Source organism: Panthera tigris, chromosome X, assembly GCF_018350195.1.
Source record: "Panthera tigris isolate Pti1 chromosome X, P.tigris_Pti1_mat1.1, whole genome shotgun sequence".
In the NCBI taxonomy this organism is placed as follows: Eukaryota; Metazoa; Chordata; class Mammalia; order Carnivora; family Felidae; genus Panthera; species Panthera tigris.
In genome coordinates this window covers 46,778,548-46,787,406 of record NC_056677.1, presented here as the reverse complement: position 1 = coordinate 46,787,406, position 8,859 = coordinate 46,778,548, and the positions used below count along the sequence as shown (strand labels likewise).

The 8,859-nt window shown below is 39.2% G+C and overlaps 1 protein-coding gene across 1 annotated transcript in view; it reads left to right on the top strand.

Annotated features, from left to right (window-relative positions):
* Window positions 1–298: 298 nt before the first annotated feature.
* The window catches only part of WNK3 (WNK lysine deficient protein kinase 3), a 183,176-nt gene continuing 174,615 nt past the window's right edge, over window positions 299–8,859 (top strand). The window contains exon 1 of the mRNA XM_042974715.1: window positions 299–559. The gene's annotated coding sequence lies outside the window, so the exon portion shown is untranslated. The remainder of the gene's footprint in view (window positions 560–8,859) is intronic.

Genomic DNA, 8,859 nt, shown 5'->3' with positions numbered 1-8,859 from the left:
CTTTCTCCTGCTCGACGCGCATCCCTCTCTCCCGCTGCGTTGAAGAGGGCGGGGGAGGAGTGCGCACGCTCTAGTTGGCTAGCCACTGGGCACCTCGCTGCGATAGGGGCTGTTCGGAGTTAGGGCTGCTCCGTCGTCTTTCTCCGCCCCTCCCCCCCTCTCCTTCCCTCCCCTCCCTTCCCCGCCCCCCTCTACCCCTCTCTTCTCTCCAGAATTCCCTGGCTGGAGTACGCGTGCGCCTGCTCTGCTCCCGGGCGAGCTCGAGCTTGGGCTCGTACACCGCTCCCCTAACCCCGCCCGCTCTTTACCTACCGGCCGTAGCTGGCCCGGTGGGCTCGCGGGAGACTGTCGCGCGCGCACGCGCACACAACGCGGAGCGGCGCTCGAGACATCGAGGAGGGGAGTAAGAAGCATCGGAGGAGGCGATAGAGGAGGAGGCGGTGTGTGTATATGTGTGTGTTCTACGGTGTGGCTCGTCGAGGGGCGAGCGGAGGCTTGAAAGAGGGCGAGGGAGCAGCGAAAAGAGTCAGAGTCTCTGTCCGTGAGAGCTTCTAATCTGGTGAGGGTCCCGGGCCGGTCAAGGCTCTGGGAGAGAGGGAGGAGGCCGGGGGGCGTGTCTGGGATTGGGCTGAGAGATGAATGGGCTAGGGATGAATGGAGGGAGGCAGCGGCGGCCAAAGAGTCTGTTAGGAGTAAGCGCCCTAGTGGGGGGCGGCTTGACTGAGGTAGGGTGGATGCCGTCGCCAAGAGGTATGGGACGAGGCCGGGCTTGGGTCTTCGGGGTTCTCGGAGCTGTAGTACGTGTGAGCGAACAGGCGGAGAGGAAAATTCTAAAGGGGAAAGTGGGGAAGGGCAGGTTTGGGGTTAAGGTGCGTTTTTGTCTTTTTTTCTGTTTTTGTTGGGGGGTGGCAACTTTGGGAGTTGGTGGAAGACTAGGGGATCGGGAAGGTGAGGAGGATACGTGAGGGGGCCCTGGGAGATGGTTGACAAAGGACTGAGTGATCATTTAGGTGAGATTGAGGCTGCTGAAAGAGAAGATCGCTTCGGGTGTGGGAAGTTGAGTTTCAGTGGGCATTAGGGTGGGAGATCGTGGAGAGGGATATTGCTGTCTGATTGTGTAAGTGGGTTAGGTTCAAGAGATTGAGAGGTGTTATTTGGGAATGGGTGACTGACGGTTGCGAATGGGGAGGAGATGGTATGATGGCTTTAGGGTAAAAGTGGTGAGGTGGCTTCAGTGTACTGGAAAGAGGTTTTGTTTGACTAGTTAAGAGTGGTGAAACATTTATGGTGTGGGCTGTGGGTGGAAATCCAGCACGTGTGTATCTCCCTATCTTGGGAGTTGATAGACCCTGTTAAAATGAAATTGAACCCTCAAAACAGATGCGAGTGGTATAGCTATTCCTTCTTAAGCGTTACCTTTGATTGAAGCAATTACATGAATAAATAGCCTTAAAGTTGTGAAAAGGCTTACTCACTTACTATACACTTCTATATAGTAGTGATTGCATCCAATTTGGGGAGGCATTGTTACCTGTTTTTCATTTATAGTAAGTTGTACTACCAAGATAACTTTTGAAGAGGTCGCAGTATATGACACAGAGCAGCAGGTGTCTTCTAGACAATATTTAACCTTTAGACTGATGAATTTAAAAATTGTTTGAAGTCAGCAGCCTAAAGGAGGGATACCTTGCATTGAAGGATAGCTAAAATGCACTAAAACTGGTTTTGAATGCTAAAATATATATACGTGATTTTTTTTGTCATTCAGAATTTATTTTGTTTGAAAATTGGCACTTGTTGATGTGCGTTTAAATTATAGCAGATTACTAAGGACATTTTGTTCTCTGAATGCATTACTTATCTTCTGGTAGGGATGCTTTGTGATGGTCTCATTCTATTCTGGGTCAAGATTAATAGTTTATGGATTTTTCACTTTTCATGGTTACTTTTTACAAACTTTGCTGACATATATTTATTATCTTGGAAAAGTTGCAAATTTGAGAACATTCCCATGACTTTTTTCTTTATTCTGTCTTGATGTTGGAAGGAGTGTAATCCTTGTTTTGGCTACCCAGAGTTTAAATACAAAAGTTAATACTATGTTCGTATTCTCTCAGATTAAGATGAATACTTAGTGTAGTAAGCAGTAGAATAGAAGTATAAAAGCATCATGAGAGCCTGGGAATGTTACACCAACTTTGGCAGGCAAGGTAGCCTCCCAGTTTTGAACTAGATGTTCCTGGAGTGGAAGATCTTTCAAGTATTGAGGCTGGGGAGTGGAATGCGATAAGGTTGGAATCTTAGATTGAGGCTAGGGTGAAGGATTACCCTGCAGAATTAGGAGCCCTTGACTATTTAAGAAGGAAAATAACATAAGCAGATTTTTGGTGTTCATCTCTCTGCCTTCGCTTCTGATGCCCCTGCCCCAAACCCCCTCCCCAACCTGGAATGCTCTCTCTCCCCTTCCCTTTGAATTTTGAACTCATTCTTTTTAGACTAACTTCAGTCTTTAGCTATTTCTGAAAGCCTTTCATGCTCCCCCCGCTTTTTTTCTTTTCCCAGCATCCTCCACCAAACTGCATTCGGTGCCCTCCTTTAGTGGTCCCATCACACCTTGTACATATTTTTATTACTGTACTTCTGTTGGTAGGCAAGCAGGAACATTATTTGCCTTTTTATACATAAGAGAGAAAGCACAGAAAGATAAGACCTGTCCTGGTAAGTGAGTGGTGGACCCTGGAGTTCTGACTTCTAGACCAGCGTTGATCCTCATATCACAAGTCTACATTTGTTGATATAATTATTTTATAGGAGTTAAATTTCTGTAATTTGGACTTTAACTTTCTTCCATAAACTACACGAATTTTTCATTAAGGTGTCCATTGACTTAGCCAGTAAATGATAAAGCCAGGGGTTTTAAATGATAAAGCCAGTCAGGTTCTGACTAGAACCAGAGTAGTCAGAAATAAAGAAATGAGAATTGTTATATTACTATAAGATTTCTAGTCAGATAATTTACTTAAAATTAATAGAAGGCCTAAATTTTTGTGTATATGTCTGTGGGGTGGGGATTGTGTGTAAGAAAAAAACCCTTCCTTTCTCAGTATCCCATCTTAGTATAAGTAGACCAGTTCTATTTGCAGATATACTTGTTTATGTCTCTTGCCTAAAATCCAGAATACTTTCAGAGAGGTGGGTCTTTTACATTTTTTTGTTTGAGATCATAAAATTTATGGTACTGTTAGGAGATATTTGATGATTGTAAAGGACATCTGTAAAAGCATTTATTCAGAAATACCCAAAACTTCAAAAGGAGAATTTGATACCATTTTAAATTGTTTAGGTAGAGCTTATCATAAGATATTCAGTTTAGAAAATGTTGAGGTTAACTTACTGCAGTAGTGAGTCTTTAATGCTCCTTTCTTCAGGGATATATCATTTTTTTCATTAACAGAAATGAAGTAACATTGTTTTCTGTGTTTTAACCTGGTAACTTTGTATTGTGATAAAATTCACATAACATAAAATGTGCCATTTTAGAGTGTACAGTTCAATGTCAGGTACCTTCATGATGTTGCATATCTTGTTCCAAAACATTTTCATCACCCCAAAAGGAAACTCTGTACCCATTAAACAGTCGCTTCCCATTCCCCTTTCCTCCCAGCCCCTGGCAACCACGAATCTGCCCTCTCTATGGATTTGCTATTCTGGGTATTTCATATAAATGAAGCTATGCAATATATGACCTTTTGTGTCTGGCTTCTTTCACTTTGCATGTTTTTGAGGTTCACTAATGTTGTGGCATGTATCAGTCTTTCATTCCTTTTTTTTTAAGTTTATTTTTTTTTTAGTAGTCTCTACACCCATCGTGCGTCTTGAACTCACAGCCCCAAGTTCAAGAGTTGCATGCTCTTCCAACTGAGCCAGCCAGGTGCCCCTATATTTCATTCCTTTTTATGGTTGAATAATATTCCATTGTATGAATATACTACATTTTGTTAATCTATTCATCGGTTCGTAGACATTTGGTATCTTTCTACCTTTTGGCTTTTGTGAATAATGCTGGTATGAATATTTATGTATAAGTACTTGAACAACTGTTTTCAATTCTTTGGGGTATGTACCTAGAAGTAGAATTATTGGGTCAGGTAGTAATTCTGTTTAACTTGTTGAGGAACCACCAAACTTTTCCACAGTGGCTGCACTATTTTACATTTCCACCAGTAATGTATAAGGGTTCTAATCTCTTCACATCCTCACCAACATTTGTTACTTTCTGGATTTTTTTGTTTGTGTGCTTTATGGCCATCCTAAGTGGGTGTGAAATGGGATCTCATTGTGGTTTTAATTTGCCTTTCTCTAATGACTAATGATAGCATCTTTTTTTTTCAATATATGAAGTTTATTTTCAAATTGGTTTCCATACAACACCCAGTGCTCATCCCAAAAGGTGCCCTCCTCAATACCCATCACCCACCCTCCCCACCCTCCCACCTGCATCAACCCTCAGTTTGTTCTCAGTTTTTAAGAGTCTCTTATGCTTTGGCTCTCTTCCACTCTAACCTCTTTTTTTTTTTCCTTCCCCTCCCCCATGGGTTCCTGTTAAGTTTCTCAGGATCCACATAAGAGTGAAACCATATGGTATCTGTCTTTCTCTGTATGGCTTATTTCACTTAGCATCACACTCTCCAGTTCCATCCACGTTGCTACAAAGGGCCATATTTCATTCTTTCTCATTGCCATGTAGTACAGCATTGTGTATATAAACCACAATTTCTTTATCCATTCATCAGTTGATGGACATTTAGGCTCTTTCCATAATTTGGCTATTGTTGAGAGTGCTGCTATAAACATTGCGGTACAAGTGCCCCTATGCAATGATAGCGTCTTTTAATGTGCTCATTGGCTATTTCAATTTCATCTTTGGAGAAATGTCTATTTGCCCATTTTTTAATTTTTTTATTGTTGACTTGTAAGAGTTTTTTAAAAATATATTCTAGGGGCGCCTGGGTGGCTCAGTCGGTTGAGGGTCTGACTTCAGCTCAGGTCATGATCTCACGGTTTGTGAGTTGGAGCCCTGCATCGGGCCTTGTGCTGACAGCTCAGAGCCTGGAGCCTGCTTCTGATTCTGTCTCCCTCTCTCTCTCTGTCCCTCTCCCACTCTGTCTGTCTCAGAAATAAATAAACATTAAAAAAAATAAATATATATATATGTATATATATTCTAGATACTAGACCCTGATCAGATATATGATTTGCAAATATTTTCTTCCATTCTCAGTTGTCTTTTTACTTTGTTGATAGTGTCTTTTGATGCACAAAAGTTTTGAAATTTGACGAAATCCAGTTTATTTTTTTTTGTTTCTTATGATTTCAGTGTTATATTTAAGAAACCATTGCCGAATCCAAGATGATGAAGATTTTTAACCCCTATTTTTTATTTGAAGAGTTTTATTGTTTTAGCTTTAATATTGAGGCCTTTGATCCATTTTGAGTTAATTTTTGTATATGGTATAAGGTAAGGGTCCAGCTCTATTCTTTTGCATATGGATTATCTTGAAGTTTTTTTTAAATTATAAAATAGATAAGGGGGTGGTAGGTACAGGCTTCCAGTTATGGAAGGAATAAGTCATAGGGATAAAAGGTACACCATAGGGAATATAATTAATGGTATTGTAATATTGTTGTATGGTGACAGATGGTAGCTACACTTGTGGGAGCATAGCATAATGTATAGACTTGTTGAGTCACTATGTTGTATGCCTGAAACTAATGTAACATTGTGTGTCAACTATACTTCAATAAAAAATACATAATATACAATACTGTACATGTATTTAAATGAAGCTATTTTTTGGCGATATCTGATTACTTTTTGAGCATTTGTGGAGGAGAAATGTTTCTAAATGCATTTTTGAAGGTCATGCCTTATATTTGAAGAGTGGGAATATTCTAAAGCTCTTTATGAGGCAATGAGACTTGCATGATCAGGAAACTTCAATATGGCTAACTAGACACTCCTTATGTTAAAGTGTTGTTTTCCTTTTTTATAAAGAGTAGTATTTTTGTTTTCAGATTGTTTGTATAGGGCGAAATCTTAAAAGTAGGAAAAAAGCAGATTTGGTTTATAATTAACCAGAAATTGGCATGGGATTTATCCTAAAAGGAGTCATATCTATGTGTTACATAGATTCTGATTGTGAGCCAGCTTCTTGACCAAACCACATATCAATCAGTACTTTTTGGAGACTTTTTATTTGTAGCTTAGGCTATCATCACCTGTACTTGTCCTTTTCATTTAGGAATAACGCAAGATTATTTTAGTTTAGTTGCTTGTAAAAATGAGAATTAAAATTTAGTATAGCATGTTTGGTTGGTAAATCTCAGCCTCAAGTCAAGTATAATTAAAATAGGGATGTTATTTTGAATTGTTTTAAACACTAGGGGATGTGTTTTAATACAAGAATGGGGAATTGGTTTGATCAACTCCAGTTGATCAGTTCTTTTATTTCCAATGCTGCCCGGAGAATAATTTTTATCCTGATGGGTGACTGTCGCATTTCCATTCAGAGCTATCATTTGAAGGTTTCTAGCAAGAGACAAAACCCTTGAAGATACGCAGTTCATTTGCTAAGGAACCTTTCAGATGCACTTTTAACTCACTCTGAAGCTGTTAGCCCAAATGAATTTTGTAGTATGACTTACCCAGCATGTTTGTAAAGTTCTACCATTCATTCAACAAATATTTATTGTGTTCCTCCAGTGTGCAGGGTTGATGTGTTGGGGGAATAGATGAAAAGGAAGTAAATTAGGAAATGACCCTGTCCTCTTTGAAGTTACATTACAGTGGAAGACAACAGATAGTCAACAGATCTATCAGAAAATAAATGCTGAGAAGAACTTTTTAAAAAAGGTTTTATTTTTAAATAATCTCTACACCCAGTGTGGGGCTCAAATCCCCAATCCTGAGATCAAGAGTTGCATGTTCCACTGACTGAGCCAGCCAAGTACCTCAAGAAAAAAATTTTTCAAGGGTGCTGGGATGTTAGAGAGGAGCCTCTTTAGCTCAGGTGGTTAGTTTGGAAGTCTTCTTTGAGGAGGTGACTTTGAACAGAGATCTGAATGTTAAGAGACCAGCAATTCTGAGTATCTCTTTTGTTAATTGTTATTTTGTTGAATTGTTTATCCCTTTTAAACACTATAGGTTTCTTAATATTTTAAATGTCTGAGCTACTGCTTTTGTTTCTAAGGGGGGAAAAAACCCAAATACATTCCTTATGAGAAGAAACTGTTCCCAAGTGAAAATGTCACTGGAGTAGGAGTCAGCCTGGGTTCTGGTCTTGCCCTCAGTATGATATTGTATAAGTCTAAGCATCGATTACTTCATGTGTTACTAAACAAAACAAAAGCCCTACCTATTTTGCAGAGGTTTTTTGGCTCATTAAATGAGAAAATATGCTTTGTAAATTATATGACATACATATACATATGAAATGCATTGTAGTCTATTAAAATATTTTTGGAGTCAGAGTTTCTCAATTGAGAAATGATTTCCTACCAATTTAAAGCTTTTATGTCTCTAACCATCTGGTAAATTTTAGCGCCAAATATCTAAACTCATTGATTAATCAGGAGGGGTTGGGTTCTTAGAAAGTGGTATTGTGGTAAACAGTATATTGGATTTGGAGTTAGAAAACTGGGTTTCCAGAATTCTCCCCTTCACCTACTAGCTTTCTGACTTGGGCAAGATGCTAAAACTTTTCTGAGCCTTCCTAATTTTCAGAATTCAGGGTAATACCAAATAGCTCTCAGAGTTGTTTTTAGGAGTAATTCAGTAAAGTAGATAACTTTCTTATGAAAACTATAAAGCAAGGTTTGATAACTTTTTCTGTAAAGGACTAGACTAAATATTTTAAGCTTTGCAGGCCATGAAGTCTGTTGCAACATCTCAACTCTGCTGTTGTAGCAGCCATAGGCAATATGTAAATGAATGAGTGTGACTATGTTCCAATAAAACTATTTATGAACACTGAAATATGAATTTTAAATAATTTTTGTGTCATGAAATACTATTCTTCTTTTGATTTTTTTCCCAACCATTTAAAAATATAAAAATATTTCTTAGCTCACCTGCTGCACAAAATATGGCAGTGAAGTGAGATGGGTTTGGCTTGAGGGCTGCATGTAGTTTTTTATTTTATTTATTTTTATTTTTTTAATGTTTATTTATTTTTGAGAGTGAAAGATAGAGTGTGAGCTGGCGGTGGGGGGTGGGCAGAGAGAAAGGGAGACACAGAATCCGAAGCAGGTTCCAGGCTATAAGCTGTCAGCACAGAGCCCAACGCGGGGCTCGAACCACAAACCATGAGATCATGACCTGAGCCGAAATGGGATGCTTAACTGACTGAGCCACCCAGGTGCCCCTGTATGTAGTTTTGCCACCATTGTTATAAAGGGTTAGACAGAATAAAGTTTTAATTAGGATAGGTGATTGATAAATATAAAGTCAGGCTCCCCAATAAAGATAAATTGTTTATTTTTGATAATGAAAGAAGATGGAGATGATTTCAACTCCTTTTCTAATTTGGACCCAGAAAGTTTTTCACACAATATGGGTATCTTTAATTGAGGAAATGATCTTGCTAAAGCAAAACTGGATGATGGAAGTGAGTAAGAAGATAGTTTTAGTGTTATAAACTCCTGAGGACTATAATGTGGTTATGCATTGTATGTATCTGTTTAATTCAGGGATATAGTGTTACACATGTGGCTCTAAGTCATATGTGGCGTCATGTTATGAGTAAAGAATGGACTTAGGAATTCAATGCCTGGATTGAATTCTAGCCCTGATTTTCGCTA